The sequence below is a fragment of the Eutrema salsugineum genome, unplaced genomic scaffold (genome assembly GCF_000478725.1).
Source record: "Eutrema salsugineum unplaced genomic scaffold, Eutsalg1_0 scaffold_14, whole genome shotgun sequence".
NCBI classification, from domain to species: Eukaryota; Viridiplantae; Streptophyta; class Magnoliopsida; order Brassicales; family Brassicaceae; genus Eutrema; species Eutrema salsugineum.
This window is the reverse complement of record NW_006256877.1, coordinates 7,746,616-7,768,336: the sequence shown is the minus strand read 5'-3', so window position 1 is coordinate 7,768,336 and position 21,721 is coordinate 7,746,616. Positions and strand designations below refer to the sequence as shown.

Sequence of the window (21,721 nt, the reverse complement as noted above, 5' to 3'; positions counted from 1 at the left end):
ACAGAGTTGCAGGTGGAGGCGCGATGATGCTCTCCAGCGGCGGCTCCTTCTTCGGGTGCGGCGGCCTCCTCTAGGGTTCCAGCCGAAATCCCTCTCTCTCTCTAAGTTGTCTAAGTTTCGGTCTCTATTGGTCTCTGCCTCTTTAGAATGACCTAAAGAGGGTATTTATAGCTTCTGAGGTGGTTCTGGACACTTAGGGCTTCAAAAATAACGAAAGGAATTGATCTGGGCTTTAATCAAGTCGTCGGGAAAGTGAACGACCAAGTTCCGCGGTCGCGGTGGCTCTACCCGCGGGAAAATGGGTGTTTGCCGCGGTCCTGGCACTTGTTCTCTTCCGGAACTGCATTTTCTGTCATTCTTGCATCGGGAGTATCTGAAGGTCTAACCGTTGGATTGTCTCCAAACCAAGTGCATTAGAAATCTGGTTGGATCCTCTATGTTGTCTCAAATTTTGGGGATGATCAGACGGTGAGAAGGTCTTCATCGCTTGTCATACTTCTGACGGTCTGCATTTATCCAAAATTGCTTATTTGTTTCAAATTGCCTATCTTTGGCCCAAGTTTCCTGTAAAGTCTTTTGAAACTCTAAAACATGGAAAACACTTTAAAAACATTGAAAACAGAGTTAAAACACTTGCATAAGATACAATTATGATCCATAAAAGTGGTCAAAATACAGTGTTATCAACTCCCCCAGACTTGCCTTTTTGTTTGTCTTCAAACAAACTTAAGTCAGGAAAGAAATTTTTGAAAAATCGCAGGAACTAAACAATATCTCAGTGACCGTCCTTCTAAACCATAACTTATCGTGAAACATCTATTTGGATCTAGTCTAGAAAATTCTCACCAAAATACAAGCAAACTAGTCCGTTAATCCGTCATGTGAAAATCTACACACTTAGATCTAACTTCCAGTCAACTAGCTCTTAACATTCATTAGAAATCTCGGTGGTTCTCATCAAAGAAAGTCTAGGCAAGACAATTTAGGCTAGGTGTAAAAAGGGTTATTCTAGGGGTAAGGCTTAAAGTGTTTACGGGTTACTTGAAGATCTGGAGAATGCAAGATATTATGCAAAACCGCAAGAGAGAGTGAAACTTTTGGTATCCACAGTTTTCAGTCACTTTCTTCTTGCCATAGATTACTGGCCTTCTTCCTCAGGTTCTCTCCTAACTCCCCCAGACTTAGATTTTTGTAAATCTTTCAAAAACATAGCTCTATAAACGAATAGTGGTTGCTTATTGCTCCACAAATTTCGACAATCTAAGACTCATTAGGCTTTTTGTTTCCCTCTCTCTTTTCATTCATTCGTTTTTTTTTTTTTTTTTTTTGAAAAAGAGGGAACACCTTTAGATATAGAGTCTTAGAGAGCACAAAATTACCAGTTAAGATTTGTCTTGTAAAGCTTCTTGAGGTTTCTGATACTCTTCCTTCCCAATTCCATCCAGTCTCCTTTGTGAGTGACTGAAAACTGCGTCGCTCCTCTTCTCTCCGACGTTTTTGCACATATATGCTGATATAAACTAAAGAGAGAATGCATGAGGATTGAAAACAAGGGTTTTGGGTTTAGGGTATGGTACCAGATAAAGATAAACTGGTCATCTAGGATGACAAAGAGTGGTAAAAGTGAGGGTAAAAGACGTCCTAGATGTGTATGTCGATGCCTGCCTAAAATCAATGATGAGAAAATTAAATGTCAATATTAAGGTCAAATAAAATGAGCTAGTATATCCTGTCAGAAATAATCTCCATGAATAGAAGTCCTCTGGTGGGATTTCGTAATGCAAGTACTTAGCTACCGCCTAGTCTAGGCCTAAATCACAAAAAGAGCAAAAAACGAGGAAATAGCGTAGAAGCACACTGGTCTAAATCATCATAGAAATGTTTATTGTGTTCCTGGTTCGAAAACTTTTTGAAAACAATTTTTTTTTAAAACAATTATTAAAAATTGTATGAAAAACTTTTTGAAAAATTTTATGTGTCCAAAACAAACTCAAAACAAATCAAATTTCATTAGTAACGGATGAACATCCTCCCCCAGACTTATTTCACACTGTCCTCAGTGTGATAAATCTTGGAAAGAATGGTAAGGAAAATAGAAAAGTTGAAATGTTTAAGTGAACTTATCGTGCTGGAGAGTGATGCTCGTCTTTTTTATTTATTCTTCCTTATTGAAAACCTGAAATTTAAATGAAACAGAAACAAAGCAATGGAAATTGAAAATAAAGGTCAAAGGGAAATAGATAAAATACCAAGTGGGTTGCCTCCCACTAAGCTCTTGTTTCAAGTCATTAGCTTGACATTGTTGCTCGATTAGACTTAACCGGGTCGTGACATTCCTTGATCTCATCATTGGTCGATGATGGATCATTCAAAAACATCACTTCTCTTTCGTCTTCGGTTTCTTCAGCCAGATATGGCTTTACACGCTGTCCATTCACTGTAAATGAGTTTCCGGTTCTGTCCCACAGGACTATGGCTCCGTATGGCTTAACTTCCTTTATCGTGAAGGGTCCAGACCATCTTGAACGTAATTTTCCTGGAAAAAGCTTAAGACGAGAATTGAAAAGAAGAACTTTATCGTTAGGAGCAAAAGTTCTATGAATAATCTTCTTATCATGATATGCTTTAGTCTTCTCCTTGTAGATCTTCGAGTTTTCGTAAGCATTGTGTCGGATTTCTTCTAACTCGTGCAGTTGAAGTAGTCTTCTTTCTCCAGCTATTTTCAGATTCATGTTCATCTCCTTGATAGCCCATTGCGCCTTATACTCGAGTTCTACTGGAAGGTGACATGCTTTTCCATAAACTAGATTGAATGGTGTTGTTCCTAATGGTGTCTTAAATGCTGTTCGATATGCCCATAATGCGTCGTCAAGCTTGGTTGACCAATCCTTGCGATGCACTGCAGTAGTTTTCTGCAAAATCGACTTGATTTCTCTATTTGAGATTTCTACTTGACCGCTGGTTTGGGGATGGTATGGAGAAGCAACTTTATGTGTAACTCCATTCTTTCTAAGAAGATTCTCGAAAACTCTGTTGATGAAGTGCGATCCTCCGTCGCTTATCACAATTCTAGGAACTCCAAAACGCGAGAATATAACAGATTTAAACAGCTTCATGACGACTTTCGCATCATTGGTGGGACTAGCGACTGCTTCAACCCACTTAGAGACGTAGTCTACTGCTACTAAGATGTATTGGTTTCCAAAAGAAGTAGGAAAGGGTCCCATAAAATCTATTCCCCAGACATCGAAAATTTCGACTTCGAGAATAAAATTTTGAGGCATCTCATTCCTTTTGCTTATGTTGCCCATCCTTTGGCATTTATCGCATCGCGATATATAAGCTTGAGTATCTTTAAACAAAGTAGGCCACCAAAAACCTACTTGTAAGATCTTTGAAGCGGTTTTGAAGGTTGCGAAATGTCCTGCGTAAGACGAGCTATGGCATCCGAATAAAATTCCTTCCATCTCTTCTTCAGCCACGCATCTTCGGAATAACCCATCAGCACATCTCTTATAGAGATAGGGTTCATCCCAAAAATAATGTCTTACGTCTTTCAGAAAGTTTTTCTTCCTATACCCGAAAAATTGTGGGGGCTCTACATCAGCTGCTAAGTAATTTGCTATGTGCCTAAACCATGGGGTGTTGAAAGCATCTGCTCGTCGCATTAGAGGATGTGGTGGTGCGGTATTAGAATTGGGGGTAGTATCTATTGCATAGATGTTTTCTTCAGGCAAACTGTCATTTAAAGGCAATCTTTCTTCAACTCGAATTCGTGAAAGATGGTCTGCAACTCCATTATCTGCTCCTTTCCGATCTCGAATTTCGATATCGAATTCTTGCAGTAAGAGGATCCATCTTATCAACCGAGGTTTAGCGTCTTTCTTAGACATTAAATACTTGATGCAGCATGATCAGTATGAACTATGACCTTAGATCCTACGAGATAAGAACGGAATTTCTCAAATGCAAATACGACAGCTAGAAGTTCTTTCTCTGTTGTAGCATAATTGCATTGAGCTTCGTCAAGAGTTCTGCTTGCGTAGTAGATTACGTGCAGTTTCTTATCTTTTCGTTGGCCAAGCACTGCTCCGACTGCATAGTCACTTGCATCGCACATGATTTCGAATGGGAGTTCCCAATCAGGTGCTTGCACGACAGGAGCGGAGACAAGAGCTTGTTTGATCTTATGAAACGCGGCTAAGCACTCATCATCGAACTCGAAGTTCGTTTCTTTGCAAAGCAAGCGCGTAAGAGGTCTAGCTATTTTAGAAAAATCATTTATGAATCGCCTATAGAATCCTGCATGTCTAAGAAACTACGAATTCCTTTTACGTTTGTGGGATGTTGTAGGCTGGTCATGACTTTGATTTTAGCTTTGTCAACTTCAATACCGTTTCCGGAAATTCTGTGCCCAAGCACGATTCCGTTTCGTACCATGAAGTGACATTTTTCCCAATTTAATACTAAATGCTTATCTTCACATCTTTGCAAAACTTTACCAAGGTTGCCTAAGCATTTTTCAAAAGAAGATCCATAGACAGAGAAATCGTCCATGAATACTTCCATGAAATCTTCAATAAAGTCTGTGAAGATCGACATCATGCACCGCTGGAAGGTAGCAGGTGCATTACACAATCCAAAAAGCATACGTCGGTAAGCAAACGTGCCATATGGACAAGTGAATGTCGTTTTTTCTTGATCCTCCGGGCAAATAGGAATTTGGAAAAATCCGGAGTATCCATCAAGAAAGTAATAGTAGGGATGATTAGCTAATCTTTCTAGCATTTGATCTATGAAGGGAAGTGGAAAATGATCTTTCCTAGTTGCTGCATTCAATTTCCGGTAATCGATGCACATACGATGTCCAGTTACTGTTCTTGTAGCGATCATTTCATCTTTATCATTTTTAATGACAGTGACTCCTCCTTTCTTTGGAACAACATGAACTGGGCTAACCCAAGTGCTATCGGAGATAGGAAAGATTATTCCAGCTTCTAAAAGCTTCATAATCTCCTTCTTGACAACATCCATGAGATTAGGGTTCAGTCTCCTTTGACTTTCGATTGAGTTTTTAGCATTATCCTCTAGATTTATTTTGTGCATACAGAGATCTAGAGAGATTCCAGGTATGTCATCAAGCGAATATCCTAAGGCTTTTCTATGCTTTCTCAGCTCATTCAACAGCATTGTGGTTTCTTCTTCCGTCAAACCAGGGTTTATTTTGACAGGATAAGTAGAATTTGGTCCAAGGAAAGCGTACTTAAGTCCGACGGGAAGAGGTTTAAGCTCGACTTTAGGGGCTTTAAGCTCGCTCCAAGGATCATTAATTGCTGCAGCAGTGTCTTTAGGAGGTGTAGGAATGTTTGTTTGGTCCTTTAGATCTAGATAGTGAAGAGGTTTCCTATAAGTTTCGGATTTATCAAGCATACGTGCGCACTCACTTGAAATTTCTTCAAGGAAATTGCGTTCATCTTTTGCGGGTGAAAGCGTGACACTTAAAGGGTCGTCTAGAAGCAGATCTTCATAGACTTCCTAAATAATTCCGTCTAACTCATCAACCCAACAAATTTTGCCATCCAAAGTTGGTTTATCGAAACTTTTGTTCATGTCAAACTGCATAACTAGGCCGGCTAGATGAAGGTCGATTTTTCCTTCAGGAACATTGATTATGGCTCCGGCTGTAGATAGGAATGGTCTTCCAAGAATAAGGGGATCCTTAGGTTCTTTTTCTAGCTCTAGAACTACGAAATCGGTTGGTATGGAACAATTTTCGATTTCGACGGGAACATCTACTAAGATACCTACAGGTTGTCTAACAGAACGATCAGCTAATACTAAAGAGATTTTAGTGGGCTTGAAAGTCTGATGTCCTAAACGTTTTGCTACTGAAAGAGGCATCATGTTTATGCTAGATCCTAAATCACAGAGAGCACGCTCAAAAGCTACATCATTGATGGTGCATGAAAGTACAAAGCTTCCAGGATCGTTTTTCTTTTCAGGGATTCGGCTTTGCAGGATAGAACTACATTCATGGGTTATCATCATAACGCCTTCTTCAAGAGTTAAAGAATTTGTTAGAATACCCTTCATGTATTTTCTTAAAGCAGGAATCATAGAACAAGCTTCTACGAAAGGTAATCTCACATTTAATTGATCGATTAGCTCTTTCAGCTTAGCTTTTTCTTTTTCTTTCTTAAGGGCTCTTAAGGCTCTAGGATATGGAGGTTTAGGTTTATAGACACGAGTTGGTGGAGGTGGAATCGGGTCTTCTCCGAGGATTTCCCGGGATGAATCTTCTCTTACTTCTTCTCCATCCTTCTCTCCTACCACTTCTTTTTCAACATCTTCATTCGTGATTCTTTCTTTTTCTTTCTCCTTTTCCTTACCCTTTTCCTCAACTTCGGGATCTTTAGGAAATTCAGGCTCTTTGTAAGCTAATCCACTCCTAAGTGTGATAGCTTTCACATCATCAGAGGGATCTGCTTCACTTGAGCTTTCGAAAGAATTTTCACTTAGCTCCTCTTCAGAATTTTCTAACTTTTTAGAATTAGTTTTGACCATTATGTTAAGGAGGGTATCGGAATCCTTCTGCATCTCTTTTAGTTCAGATCTAAGATCACTAATCTCTTGAGACATAGATTTTTCAAGCTCTAGAATCTTTTTGTTTAGGTTTTCAGCTTCAGAAGAGGGAAAACTTGGATAGGAAACAGGATTAGATTGAATAGCACAGACTGGTTCAGAAGGTGGTGTCCAACCAGGTCTGGAAGACAATTTCCCGCGGTCAGGTGGCTCACGACCGCGGTGAAACACGTCTTGGCCGCGGTCAGAACAGCCACGACCGCGGTGAAAGGTTGCTTGGCCGCGGTCAGAACAGCCACGACCGCGGTGATCAGAAACGAATGGAACATCATGAATTTGATAGACTTCTGCAGTGTTAACCATCCCTTGACCATAAGAATCCATTGGGTTGTCCCAGCCATTAAAGTTACACGTATTGTGTACCCTATTTGGTTGTTGCAATCCAAGATGACTCATTATGTGACGGAGACACTTTATAACTTCCGAGATCTCTTCTTTCTTCTCTGGAAGGGCAGAATTAGCAAAGGTTACTTGATTTCGGATGCTGTTTCCTAAGTTTTTAATGAAAACGTGAGCATCTTCTACAGATCTAGTTGTGAAATCTCCATTACTTGCTATATCAAAAGAGTGTCGTAACTCTAGAGTTATACCGCGATAGAAGATATTTAGCAGGTATTCCTCGGCATATCCATGGTGTGGACAATCTCTTTGGTATTCCCTAAATCTTTCCCAAGTATCTAAAAGATCTTCATCTTCTTTTTGTTTAAAAGTTCTTATCTTCTTTCTTAAGAGATTTCCAAGATTTCTAGTGTAAAAACGATTTAGGAAAGCAGTTTTACACGCTCCCCACGTTTTTAGTGAAGCAGGTGGCAAGGATTTTAGCCATTTGCTGGGATTATCTCTAAGAGAGAATGGGAAAAGACTACACTTGTGGTAATCCCCATTTGCTGTAATGGTTGCACATAATTCTTCGAAAGTCTCGATATGGTCTATCGGGTTTTCGAGTGAATAACCAGAGAATTGATTTTGTTGAACTAAATGGATATGTGGTACCTTAATTTCGGTTTTGCCATCCTCAGGTAAGGCTGGTTGAATAGCTCTTCGATCTCCCATGAACTTTTCGAGTGAATCGAAACTTCCAATCAGTTCATCATCATCTTTGTGTTTGCCCGATCCGATCAGTTCATTGTCATCATGGATTGGTTCTTCAAGCTCGTCATCAGTCAGGTTATCGTCGCTTGGATCACCATCCACACGATTTGGTGGATCACCAAGAGTTCCGGGAACATGTTCCGGGTCTCTCATCTCAGAAAAACCTGAAAAATTCAAAAGAAAAAGTAAAAATAAAAAAGTGTTCTAATGGATTTAAGCTGGGATTCGCAACGAAACAAATTTAAGTCCCCGGCAACGGCGCCAAAAACTTGATGCGGGTTTGTAAACGGGGTTTGTTGTTTTTCGTTTTACTAAGCTTCAGGTTTTAAATTTATAACCCCTAAATGTCTGCAAGTGCACAGATGTGCGCTGTAGTACTTAGGGTATCGATCCACAGAGACTTAGTTGTTTCAGTACGAATTCAACGCAACGCTTAAATCAGATTAGAACTAAAAGGTTTTGGTTTTGGTTTTGGGTTTTTGTTGTCACTAAATCTAAACTAGGAAGCTAAACAAGTAAAAGCAATTGAAAGTGAAAGCAAATAAAAGCAAGTAAAAATCGATTAAACAAAAGCGAATGAAAGCAACTAAATGGGATTAAACTAGGCGATTGAAAACAAAAGATAAGCTTGGGGTGTCTCCCAAGAGCACTTTGTTTAAAGTCTCTAAGTTTGACTTTGGAAACCTGTTTAACAGGCTGGTGGTGAATCAAGAAGGGGAACTGATGTAGCTTCCTCCTTCCTTTCTGAAACCAGATAGTGCTTGATCCTTTGGCCGTTTACCACAAACTCTTGACCATTCTTTCCTTCTAAGACAACAGCTCCATATGGCCAGACTTCAAGAACTTTAAAGGGACCAGACCATCTAGACTTAAGTTTTCCTGGAAACAACTTAAGCCTAGAGTTGAACAGCAACACTAGATCTCCTTCCTTGAACTCCCTTTTCAGAGTCTTTTGGTCATGCAGAGCCTTGGTCATTTCTTTATAAATCTTTGAGCTCTCAAAAGCCCCAAGCCTTATCTCTTCAAGTTCATGGAGTTGAATGACCCTTTTCTCTTGAGCTGTCTTGATATCAAAGTTCAGCAACTTCACAGCCCACAAAGCCTTGACTCCAACTCAACAGGAAGGTGGCAGCTCTTCCCATATAGCAGATTGAAAGGTGATGTCCCAATAGGAGTTTTAAAGGCAGTCCTATAAGCCCACAATGCATCATCTAGCCTTTTGCTCCAATCTTTTCTGCTTGAGCTAACAGTCCTCTCAAGAATGGCCTTGATCTGTCTATTAGATACTTCAACCTGGCCACTAGTTTGAGGATGATAAGGAGTAGCTACCTTGTGTTTCACTCCATGCTTTCTCAGCAATCCCTCCAAAGTCTTGTTCACAAAATGAGATCCTCCATCAGAGATAACAAGCCTGGGTATTCCCAATCTTGGGAAGATAATGCTCTTGAACAGCTTCACTACAACCTTGGAATCATTGGTAGGGGAAGCAATGGCCTCAACCCATTTGGACACATAGTCCACAGCAACAAGTATATACTGATTCCCATAGGATGAAATGAAGGGCCCCATGAAGTCAATTCCCCAGCAATCAAAGATCGAAACTTCTAGAATTGGGTTTTGAGGCATCTCACTCCTCTTTGAAATGTTTCCATGCCTCTGACAGGCATCACAAGCTGAAACAACTAACTGAGCATCTTTGAACATTGTGGGCCACCAAAACCCACTCTGAAGAACCTTTGCCACAGTCTTGAATGCTCCCATGTGACCCCCAAAAGCTGAACCATGACACTCTTGCAACACAGGTTGCATCTCCTCCTCAGCTATACACCTTCTATACAGCTGATCTTTGTTTAGGACATAGAGGTAAGGCTCATCCCAATGGTATCTCTGGACATCTCTGAAGAACTTCTTCCTGTGGTAAGCATCTAATTCAGGTGGTTCCACCCCACAGGCAAGATAGTTCACTATGTCAGCAAACCAAGGCATCCTCCTCTCTTGAATGCTCTCTACTTCTTCAATCTCCAAGTAGGAGTGGAGCACCATCAGTGATTCCTCAGGGAGATTGTCATTGAGAGAGACTTCAGAATCAATCCTCAGCCTAGAGAGATGGTCTGCAGCTCCATTCTCTATCCCCTTTTTGTCCTTCACTTCCATATCAAACTCTTGGAGTAGAAGAACCCATCTTAACAGTCTTGGCTTGGCATCTTTCTTGGTCATCAGATACCTGAGGGCTGCATGATCAGTATATACAATGACTTTTGATCCCACCAGGTAGCTTCTGAATTTATCAAAGGCAAAGACTATTGCCAGCATTTCCTTCTCAGTAGTAGCATACTTCTCTTGTGCAGAGTTAAATGTTCTACTGGCATAGTAGATGATATGTAGCTTCTTGTCCTTCCTTTGCCCAGAATTGCTCCAACTGCAAAGTCAGATGCATCAGTCATAACCTCAAAAGGAAGGGACCAGTCTGGTGCCTGGACTATTGGTGCACTGACTAATGCATCCTTGATCATCTTGAAGGCCTCTTCACATTCAGCATCAAAGATGAAATCAACTTCTTTACACAACAGCCTTGTCAAGGGCCTGGCAATTCTTGAGAAGTCTTTGATAAATCTTCTGTAAAACCCTGCATGCCCAAGGAAACTCCTTATCCCTTTGACTGAAGTGGGAGTTTGCAGATTCACCATCACTTCCACTTTTGCTCTGTCAACCTCTATGCCCTTCTGAGATATCTTGTGCCCAAGAAATATTCCTTCCTGCACCATGAAGTGGCATTTCTCCAAGTTCAACACCAAGTTATGCTGCTCACATCTCTCCAAGACCTGTGACAAATTAGAGAGACAATCCGAGAAGGAGGAGCCATAGACACTAAAATCATCCATGAACACCTCCACCTTCTCTTCAATGATGTCAGAGAAGATATGCATCATGCAACGTTGAAATGTGGCAGGGGCATTACAGAGACCAAAAGGCATTCGTCTGTATGCAAATGTGCCATAAGGGCATGTGAATGTTGTTTTCTCTTGATCTCGGGGATCTATGGGAATTTGGAAGAACCCCGACTACCCATCGAGAAAACAAAAGAAGGGGTGGTTTGCAAGCCTCTCTAACATCTAATCAATGAAAGGCAAATGAAAATGATCCTTCCTAGAGGCTGCATTGAGCTTTCTATAGTCTATACACATTCTGTGTGATCCCACCCTTCTTGGGCACAACATGAACAGGAGACACCCATCTTGAGTCAGAGATTGGGTAAATTATCCCTACCTTAAGAAGTTTTAGTATCTCCTTCTTAACCACTTCCTTAAGGTTGGGGTTAAGACGTCGTTGATGCTCAATAGAGGACATAGATTGGTCCTCTAGGTGAATCCTGTGGGTGCAAATGTCAGGAGAGATCCCTCTAATATCAGCCAAAGAATATCCTATGGCTCTCCTGAACTTTCTTATCTCACTAAGCAATGCACTCTCTTGATCCTCTAATAAACTATCATTGATGATTACTGGATATGTGGAGTTTAAGCCTAAGAAAGCATACTTGAGCCCTGTTGGTAGAGGCTTGAGTTCAACAAGGGGTGCATCAGCCTCATTCCAATCCATGTCCAAGCTGCTTTGGCTGGTGTCTGATCCTTTGATAGCAAAAACCTCAGAGCCACTTTGTTCCAGTTCCAAAAACCTTGTCTCAGGACCCAGCTCTCTAGCATTGTCCAAATACAACTTGTACCCTTCACTTGCTTCTGCTAAGAGCCCATTGTCTCCTTGTTCTTGAGTTAGAGCAGCTTGAAGAGGATCCTCAGTGTTCAGCTCCTCAAGCAACTCATCAGCCAACTGATCCATTGTCTCTACATAGAAACATTGATCTTCAATGGTGGGTTTCTTCATCATCTCATTCACATCAAACTTGAGCTTTTCAGACCCAAGTTGAAGCTCTATTATCCCACCTCTGACATCAATTATGGCTCCTGCAGTGGCTAAGAATGGCCTGCCCAAGATAAGAGGATCTACTGGTTCCTCATCCATTTCCAGCACAACAAAATCTGTTGGAACCTCAAAACCACCTATCTTAACTGGTAGATCTTCCAACATACCAACAGGCAATCTAACTGATCTATCTGCAAGGATAAGAGAGATCCTTGCAGGTTTGAAGACTCTAAAGCCCAGCTTCTTTGCTATGGAGAATGGCATCAAGCTGACTGATGCTCCTAGATCACAAAGACATCCAGAAAATAGAAGATGTCCAATGGCACAAGGGAGTGTGAAACTCCCTGGATCAGTCAACTTCCTTGGAATGGACTTCTTCTGAATGATAGCACTGCATTCATGACTTAGTACCACCAAGCCTTGAAGTTCTTTAGTCTTATTCAGATGGCATCCTTCAAGAACTTCCCCATCTTTGGCATCATTAGGAATGCATCAATGAGAGGCATAGTGAGTGGTGTCTCATTGAGTGCCTTCTTAAATACAGCTCTTGCCTTATCCACAAGTTGCTTCTTGAATCTCCCTGGAAATGGGAGCTTGGGTTGGTATGGAGGTGGTGGCACATATGTCTTCTCTGGTTCAGGTTCCTTTGCTACCTCTTTACCATTTTCTGTCCTTGGTTTCTCAGCAACTTGATCATCTTTTAAGGCTGCCTCCCCCTCAGTTTGATCATTGTCCTCAATGATCACAATGTTGTTCTCAATACTAGGTAACTCCTTTTCACTCCTCAGTGTGATGGCCTTAGCATATTCCTTGGGGTTGGGTTCTGGTTTTCCAGGTAGGTGACCTTGGTTCCTTGAGCTTGATGCCTGGTTTTGCTTCAGTTCCTTGATGTCCTGCTGCATGGCTGCATTCTGGCTTGCAAAGATCTGTTGACCCTGAAGTAGTTGTTGCAGAATACCAACCATATCTGAACCCATCTGTGGCTGCTGTTGAACCGTTGGTGGCTGAAACTGTTGTTGGACCGGCGCCTGATGTTGGAACTGTGGAGGACCAAACCCTGGTGGTGCCTTTTGCTGCTGTGAACTGAAACTAGGACCTTGAAATAGTTGCTGTTGCTGACCAAAACCTTGATTCTGAGTAAACTGATTCTTGGGTTGAAAAGACCCTTGAAAGTTGTTCTTTGGAACAAAGTTCTGTGGAGCTTGAGAATTGGGATAGACCTGGTCTTGTGGGTTAGCTACATTGGTGTTCCTGTAGGAAAGGTTTGGATTGGCATTACCATACTGATATCTCTGGAACCTCTGATTCCCAATGTAGTTAAGCTCCTCCTGGGTAAAACCTTCTTCACTTATGTTCTCAAAGATTTGAGAAGGTTCCTCATACTCTCCAACAAAATACATTGGCTTCTGAGTGGTGAATTTCAGCTTGTCCAATTCACTTCTCAACTCCTTAACTTCCCTAGCGAGCCTCTATTCTGAGCTTGAACCTTCAGATCTTTATGATCTGTCATAGTCTTCACCATAAGTATCATTGCTCATTGCTCAGTTCTCCACTAGCTCTAAAGCAGCATGTATCTCCTTTCCCAGAAAGTTCCCATTGGAAGCAGTATCCAGCTGGTTTCTAATCTTGGGAAGAGCTCCTCTATATAGTGTGCTGAGAAGGGAAGCTTCACTAAATCCATGGTGTGGGCATTGGTTTGTGTAGCTCCTGAATCTCTCATATGCTTCACCAAAACTCTCATTGCTGTGCTGAGTGAAGCTAGAGATTTGGTTTCTCAGTTTTGCAGTTCTTGAGGTGGAGAAGAGCTTAGATAGGAAAGCTTGCTTGCATTGCTCCCAGGTTTGAATGGAGCCTCTTGGAAGATTCTTTTCCCATTGGTGGGCTTTGTCACCAAGACTGAATGGGAATAATCTTAGCTTGAAGCTTTCTTCTGAACTCCATTAATCTTGGTCAGGTCACACACTTTATCAAATTGATCCAAGTGTTCCAAGAGATCTTCCATTGCTAATCCATGGAACTTTGAGTTCTGGACCATATTCAACAAGGATGCCTTCACTTCAAAGTTGTTGTTTTGCACAGGTGGTGCCTGAATTCCAGCTCCATACTGATGAGCATTGGCCCTGTCATTCTCTCCAACATAGACTTGTGGTTGCTCATATCTTCTTTGCTGGTGTTGAAAGGGCTGGGGTTGGTGGTGCACCTGTTGTCTTTGCTGTACATTGGCCTGATGCCTCTGTTGATGAGCTTGAGCTTGTCCCTGGTGGACATATGCTTGTTGGTGATGCACCTGTTCCTGATGAACATTACCCTGATTTAACCCTTGACCAACTCCATTACCAGCTCCATTACCCTGAGCCTGTTGCTCCTGAACCGGTTGTTCTATATCCACCACATGCTCTCTTTGTTCTGCCATATCAGCCTGATCAATCTGTCTTCCACGTCTGTCCCTTCTCCTCCATGGTACCAAAAGATTAATGTTGTCGTTGAGAGGGAAAGGGACCACAGCTTCTTGATCTAGACCTGGTGTTCATACACCTGAATCACAAACAGAACTTGAAAGGAATCAGTAAAAACAAGAAAATAAGCACTTGATCTCAAGAACAGACCAGAGCTTAATGTTAAACAACCACAATTTGGCAACGGCGTCAATTGATAACTAAGAGTTCTCAAGGCTCTTTGTAGAGGTTATCAATCCCCTGTCTTGTAGTACAAGGGGTTTATCAATCCATATGTGGTGTTAGACACTAAGCTATATGATCTGGTCCTTAATTCAAGCAAACAAGAGTGGTTTTGATTAACTAATGACAACTACAAACTTAAAAACAGGATTAATGACTAAAAAAGAACTAAACAATGACAAGTGATATGATTATGATATGATGGAGGCATGAGATTCTAGACATGATAGTTGGTTAGGGTGCTTTGGTGCTAAACTAGGAATACTAATGACAATGATGAGACATGATTCAAATGATTAAGAACTCTAATCTAGGTTAATCCTCTCATGAAGGTATTAACCCCTAGACTAATCCATTTTCAAACAAAATCATCATTTGTGAAATATGAATCAATATGCATTAATAAACAGTTCTAATGATCATTCAAGCAAATAACAATACATCATCATGCAGCAAATGCTTAAACCTCTAATACAGCTCTTTCAGGAATTTCATCAAACTCTTTTGGTGCATGAAATTCCCAGAATCTAGATCTCAAGTGATATGCAAGGATATAGCATAGAGAACAGCTGTTTAGAGATATGAATCAATGAATCTAGCCCTAAGCACTCATAATCTAACACTTTAGCACCCTAACCTACACATCTAGGACCTCATTAAGGTGACTACTCACTAATCATACTAATCTCTCTTAAACCTTTGCAAGTTCAGAAGATTGGCATGATTAATGATGATAAATAGAGATGGAAATGATAGATCAAGGGGAAAACACTCTTCAAATCGATATTAAACTCAAAAGCAAGGTATTAACAAGTGGTTTTTCACCAAAAAGGAAAAGGAGACTGAAAATGGGATAAAAGTCCCCTCCAAATTAGGTCTAAAATGTATTTATAGATGTCTTAGACAAACCGGGTCAACCCATAACAAACCGGGTACTGACCCGGCCTTGGTGGGTAAAGGATGAGTTTGCCACGGTCTAGCAAGTTCTGGTCAGCCCGTGGCAAGTGACCGTGTCAAAGTCCTGTATCGCGTGTTCTTGGATGAATCATGGTGCCACGGTCTAGCAAGTCTGGGTCAAGTCGTGGCAAGTGGTCGTGTCAAACGCCGAAAGTATGCGCAAGGTTGCCACGGCCAAGTCCTAGGCCGTGGCATGGAGACCGTGTCAAACGCCGAAGAAGTGTACAAAGTTGCCACGGCCAAGTCCTATACCGTGGCATTGAGACCGTGCCAATTGTCGAAGAAGTGTACAAAGTTGCCACGGCCAAGTCTTAGACCGTGGCATTGAGACCGTGCCAAACGCCGAGAGATTGCATCCCAAATGTCATCTTGCCACGGTCAAGTGTAGACCGTGGCATAAAGATCGTGTCAAACTCCGAAAAACTGCATAAAGTTGCCACGGTCAGATGTAGACCGTGGCATTCCACCGTGCCATCTTTCCCTTAGCATGATTTTATCAATCTTAAGCATTCAGGGCTCCTCGAACCACTTCGCGTTCAGGGAAGCATAACTTCTAAGATATTTGTCCGAATTGTGTGCTTCCGGTTTCAGAGGACAGAAGACTCAAATATCTTCAACTTTGGTGAAGGAAGCTTCGGTGCTTGGGAAGTGGAAGGTTTCCTGGAGGGCTCATATTCGCAGTGCATTTACACGATCAGAGAAAGGCGTCTAGACATGTGCCCATTCCGGAAACGTTATCTTCTTGCTCATAGCTCCGAATTGAATGTTCTCGGACGTTCTGGAAAGAGGACTCAATTATCTCGGATTCTGATGAAGGCCCAGTAAACTGAATATTCGGAGCTCATTAGCTTGGTCCAAAACGGCAGCGAGACAGGAGTTTCTTCCGACGAGCTTAACTTTCTGCTCACGCGTCCGAATTCCATGATTCCACTTGCTCTCGGACCGTGATCCAATCCTCTCTAACTTTGATGAAGCACCCGACAGCTGAATCGGACCGGAAGGTTCCCCGGACAGGCGATTTCGGAAACGTGTCCGCACCCAGAGATTTTGCCGAGAAATTCATTAGCCAGTACGCGTTTTGGCCGATAAAATCCACCCGCGGTACGTGGGAATGGCCGAGAAAACCTTCCTGCGGTACGTGAAAATGGCCGAGAACCTCCAAAACCCATTTTCACCATCTTTCAAGCCCGGGTTGCCATTTCTCTTCCTGGATCCATCTCTCCAACTCCAAATAGCTCCAAATACACCTGATAAACACTCAAAACATGCAAAGACTCATTGGGACCTAATGCAACTCCTAAGTTCTAAAACAAACCCTAAGGACCTAAAATGCATGAAATAAAACATGATTTGGAATGAAATATGCAACCTAAATGATGCAAATTATGAACATATCAACAAACAGCCATAGTTCCAGCCTTTTGACATTCATTAAAGCTCATGTGAATCATGCTTATGCAAATCATGTGAACCCACTTGTCTTGGGACAGGGTTATGAGACAAAGATGATCTCATTTAATGCTTATGGTTTCCATGCAGCTCAAGGGATCACTCAAGAAGGAATAAACTTTAACAGAATGCTAAGGGTAAAAGGCAACTGGTGCATACAAGAGCAGAATCCCATATACCCAATGCCCTAGATTGATCTCCCTCCTTAACTCTACTCCCATGAAGATCACATCCTCTCTCTAGGCATTCATTGCCTCATCAACCCTCTCCTCACTTCACTCTCAATCGTTTTCTCACCAGGGGATTCATCTCTTCATCTTTAAACTGAGGCTTTGGGGTCTGAACCTTCCACTTAGCTCTTTCTCACATAACACTGTCTAGCCTCTTTTCTTTTCTTTTCAAACACTTGAGCCTTTTGGCTTCTTTTATTTTCTTTTTACTTAGAGGCTAGGCTTTTCTTTTCAAAACACAAGAGCTTTTCTTTCTTTACACAGTAGACCCCAAACCGCTTTCTTTTCTATTCCATCCCCTGGTTCTCATCTCAAACTTTCTCTTTTCCACTCAGTGTTTCTCAAGATCTCTTCCTAGATTACTCTAGACTCATGATGCAGAGCTAGATCTACATGAGACTCTACTCTTGTCACCCAAAACCCAACACTTTCTGTCAAGTTTATTCAGAAAAAGGCCTCACATCTCTCACTATAGTGTTTCAGGCTTCATGGAAGGTTTGGTTCAAGGCAGGGAACTGTGAGAGAACAGCTATTTGATCTAGCAAAGAGTGGTAAAAAGGATAAGAGAGCTCTAATATTTTAAGGGTACCCATGAGTTCACAATGACATGCACAAACAATAATAATTAGATTGTCAAATTATGGTTCTCACTAAGATAAGGCTGGAACTAATCAAAGCTTGATTCACTCAACAAGTTCAAAGCATGGATCAGTCTTTTTTTCTTTCTTGTTTACATGCAGCAAAGAACTAGGAACTAGGGCAGTGAACCGAATTCTTAAAGTGATATTCTCTCAAGGAAAAACCTATCATTACTCCCTTGCATCGATGCAGCCTACATGAATATGCAACTAGACTCAATCCTAAAAATGAGAATGCAACTACATGAACATTTTTTTGTGAAAATGTTTCTGATTTTTCCATTTTTTTGGGTTTTTATATGCACTTAGATGAGACTACATGAATGCATGCAAGAATGTGACTCAAGACTCAAAGTGTAAAATAAGAACAGAGAAAACATGATTAGTAAAAGATGAAACTCCTCCCCCACACTTAAATAACACAGTCCCTTGTGTTATAAAAGCATAACAAAGGAGTGAAAACAAAACAAACAAGTAAAATGCAAAAAGAAAAAGAGAATCTACATGCATATTTACAAGGTTTGGAGTGTTACCTAAGAGCTGTGGAAGTCAGACCCCAGTGAGTAAGAGGGGTTTGAAGTGTGGCCGGATGGTGTCTCCCAAGAATGATGGCTTGCCTCATCAGAACCGTCGTCAAGATCCACCCAAGTTGTGCCATATGTGACCAGGGCTGTGCAGTTCATGGAACTCTCTCCAACTTCCTCTCAGTTCCTTGGTGAAACTGGTGCTGGAGACCCACCTTTGCAAGGGTTTTCAAGCTTCTTGATCCTCTTCTTCATCTCCTTGATGCACTTGGCCATCTTGTGGATGCTTTTGTCTTGGTACTTGCACCATTTTTGGAGAATACCAATCTTTTGTTGAGCTCTGAACCCTGAAGTGCCTGGTTCCTCCCAGTTGTAATCATCAAAGTGGTATCTGTTTCCACCAAAACGTTTTTGAGGTGGAGGCAGATCAGCATCTTGAGCACCAGCAGCACTTGTGGTAGCATCTTCAGCGGTTGCTTTCTTTTCCTTGGAGGCTTCTTCTCTGCAAGCTTGCTTGTATGTAAGGATTGGTGGATCAGTTTGGACATTGTACAGCTCTTCCTTCAGCAAGAAGAAGTGAATGTTCCTCTTAACTTGGACTGTGGTGATGGAGGGATTGGGCAGGAGAGTTTGGGCTGGCTCATTAATGAGAGTCTTGAAGTTGTAAATTATCTTGGCACCCACTCTTCCTTGAAGGAAGCCAATCTTACACAAATTTGCTTCATTAATCAGATCAAACCTTGCCATGTTCTCCTTGAATCTGTACCCCTTGGCCTTCAAGATCTTTGTTACCACCTATCCATGGGTCAGCTTTGCATCTTGCTTTGTAGAACCCCAAATGCACTTCTTGTAGAATATCAAAGACCTTGCTAATTGAAAGGCAAGGCAAGGTGTGTAAGCATACCCTTCATAGGGCTCTCCATCTTCATGAGTTGGCATCAGCTGTTTCAGCCCCACACCAAGGAGCATCAGATCTCCTTTGTGAACTCTTCCAACATCAATCTTGAAGTAGAAGCTGTGAGAGAGAATCTTGTGTACATATCTCAGAACTGGATTCCTTATCCAAGAGGACTTAGCTGTTCCAGCTGTGTACTTCCCAGAAGCCATTGATCTCCATAGAAGTTGAACATCTTCTTTTCTGAGATTGACCTGGTTGGAGAGAGGAACATTTCTAGGTGTTGAAAACCCAAAAATCTCATTCAATTCTCTGAATGACACTGAATAGTCCTTTCCTTTCACAGTAAACTCTACATGTCCAAGCCCATCTCCTTGAAGAATTCTTGAATCCCTTGGGTAGTATATGAAAGCTTCAAAAGAAGCCAAGAACTCTTGAGACTCCTCTTCATAAGCGATCTCTCTCATCTTCAAAAGTGACTCAATACCCATGTTCCCAAGCAAAGTTTTGGACATCTTCATAGATGCCAATCTTCTTCAGAGAGTCCATATCAGGGAACCTCCCTTGCTGGATCTCTATCTGTTGAAACTTAGCCAGATAATCAAGTGTTTCTGGTTCAGTTTTCTTGATCCTCTTTGATCCCTCTTCAATGGTGCCTTGTGAACCACCAGCTGAGCTACTTGAGTCACGTTCAGTCTGTTCACTCTCAGATACCACAGCCAACTGTTTCCCTTTCTTCTTGGAACCAGAAGCAACCACCAAAGCATTCCCTTCATGCCTTGTCCTTTTTGGCGCTGGATCACATTTTCTTTGCTTTGTGGTATTCTTTGCTCCTTGACCTTTTTCTCTTGGCTGTGAAGACCCCGAAACCAAACCCTTGCCCTTTTGATGCAGTACCCTTCTTATTGGCCAGAGAGTTGGTTCTTTCAGTCATCTGCCAAGATATTCTCAAAAACAATGTTAGTACAAGAATAAGCTTCACAAAATTCTCCAAAATTCTGAAAAAATTTGTTGCAAGAATCGATTTTAAAACCACATGAACAGGTTTCTCGAGCCAAGAATCAATCCAATAAGTTCATAGTGATGTAAAAACAAGAGTGCAAAGCAAGGACTCAGGAAGAACCCAATTCATTTCTTTTTTTTAAAAAAAAAAATCGATTTTGTTTTTTCATGAATTACTTGCAACAATTTTCAAAACTCAAGAACAAGGAATCACCAACAAAGTGCTCTGTTTTCCAAGACTATCTAGCACCCTAGCATTTATAAAAATAATCCCAAGGTCTAAAACAACCTATCAAAATCGATTCCACACCTTGAAGTTCAAAAATCACCATTGAAGAACATGGAAAAAGATGAATTTTAACAGAGTGAAACACCTTGGGATTAAGATGCAACGAGTTCGAAATGCAATCACGATGATGTTAACAACTCAAAAACGAGCTCAGAGCACTTTGAATCAACAAATTTGGTGGAGAAATGAAAGAGTTATGATGAAAACAATGGAGAGAAATGAGAGAAAGAGTTGCAAACTCATGTTTATGGTGAGGAAGAGAGAGTGTGTGTAACGTCCGCGTCCCGCAAACTTACAATGGGCCGATTAGTTTTACGGGAAAGAAGCGAGTTGGAACAGAATAAAGATAGACGGAAGAAGCTCAATAAGCTGTTTGAAGCTAAAACAAGCTGGTCAGCTGAGCTAAGCTAGCTGGATCAACTGCCGGGAAGCTCAGTTCAGCTAGACTAAGTAATCGGTAGCTGGGTTCAGTTGAGTGGGAGTTGGGTTAGCTGAGCGGGGCGGTTATTGGCAGTTATGGGCGGTTATGGCCGAAGGGTTGCAAAGCCTATGCACCCAATCAACGCACCCGTTCGGCCAACAACATGCACCAGTTCGCCCAAGGTGGTTACAACAGGGAAAATCTATAAATAGATCCCTTTCTCCACATTTTTGGACACACAGAAAAAGAGGAAAGAAACTCTGCCCAAATTAAGACAGAACCGAGAAACTAAAGGGAATGACCGTGCGGAAAAGAATCCGTGCGGAGCAACTGGTGCGGGTCGTGACAGGAAGGAAAGAAGAGAGAGTACGGTGCGGCAAAAGCAAACGACCGCAAGTCTCTAAGGTACATTTTATGGTAGGAAGCGTACGGATAAATTATTGGTTCGGTTGGACGAATCCGACGATCGGCCCAAGTATGGGCTAGGCCGATCAGACGGTGAGTTGCGACCGGAGGGATAAAGAGTTTCACCGAGCGTACTTGACGTTCGGCCAAAGTATGGGCTAGGCCAAACCGTCTATATGACTCAGTTGAAATCATCATTGGGTCGCCGGCTTTGGAATGGAGATTAGGCCGGCGATGGTGCGCGTAGAATCGTATTGATTATTGACTGCATCCGGTTGGCGCGGCGGCCGAGTGACTTGAGAGACGGAACAGATCTCACCAAGACTCAGCCAGCCCAAGACCGACCCATGATCCGGATCGGAAATATTTGCAGATCAAGGGAAGGGATTGCAGTCTGTGAGAAGATTCATCGGATCAAGATATACCCGAGAAAACGGTCATGAAAATGGTGCATAAGCCGGAACTGGATATGCACGCATTGACGGGCCGGAATAGAGGATTCTCTATCGGTTACTTAGTCATGTGGGGATGGTTGGTTGAATGACTAAGTACCGAACAGAATTGTTTATATCTACGAAACG

The 21,721-nt window shown here is 41.8% G+C and overlaps 2 non-coding genes across 2 annotated transcripts; both read left to right on the top strand.

Moving 5' to 3' along the window:
• Positions 1-7,267: 7,267 nt before the first annotated feature.
• Positions 7,268-7,375, top strand: LOC112088725. Its single transcript, XR_002900669.1, has one exon. It is a non-coding gene; the product is annotated as a small nucleolar RNA R71 (small nucleolar RNA).
• Positions 7,376-13,326: 5,951 nt separating this feature from the next.
• On the top strand, positions 13,327-13,433 carry LOC112088786. Its single transcript, XR_002900722.1, has one exon. It is a non-coding gene; the product is annotated as a small nucleolar RNA R71 (small nucleolar RNA).
• The last annotated feature ends 8,288 nt before the right edge of the window (positions 13,434-21,721 follow it).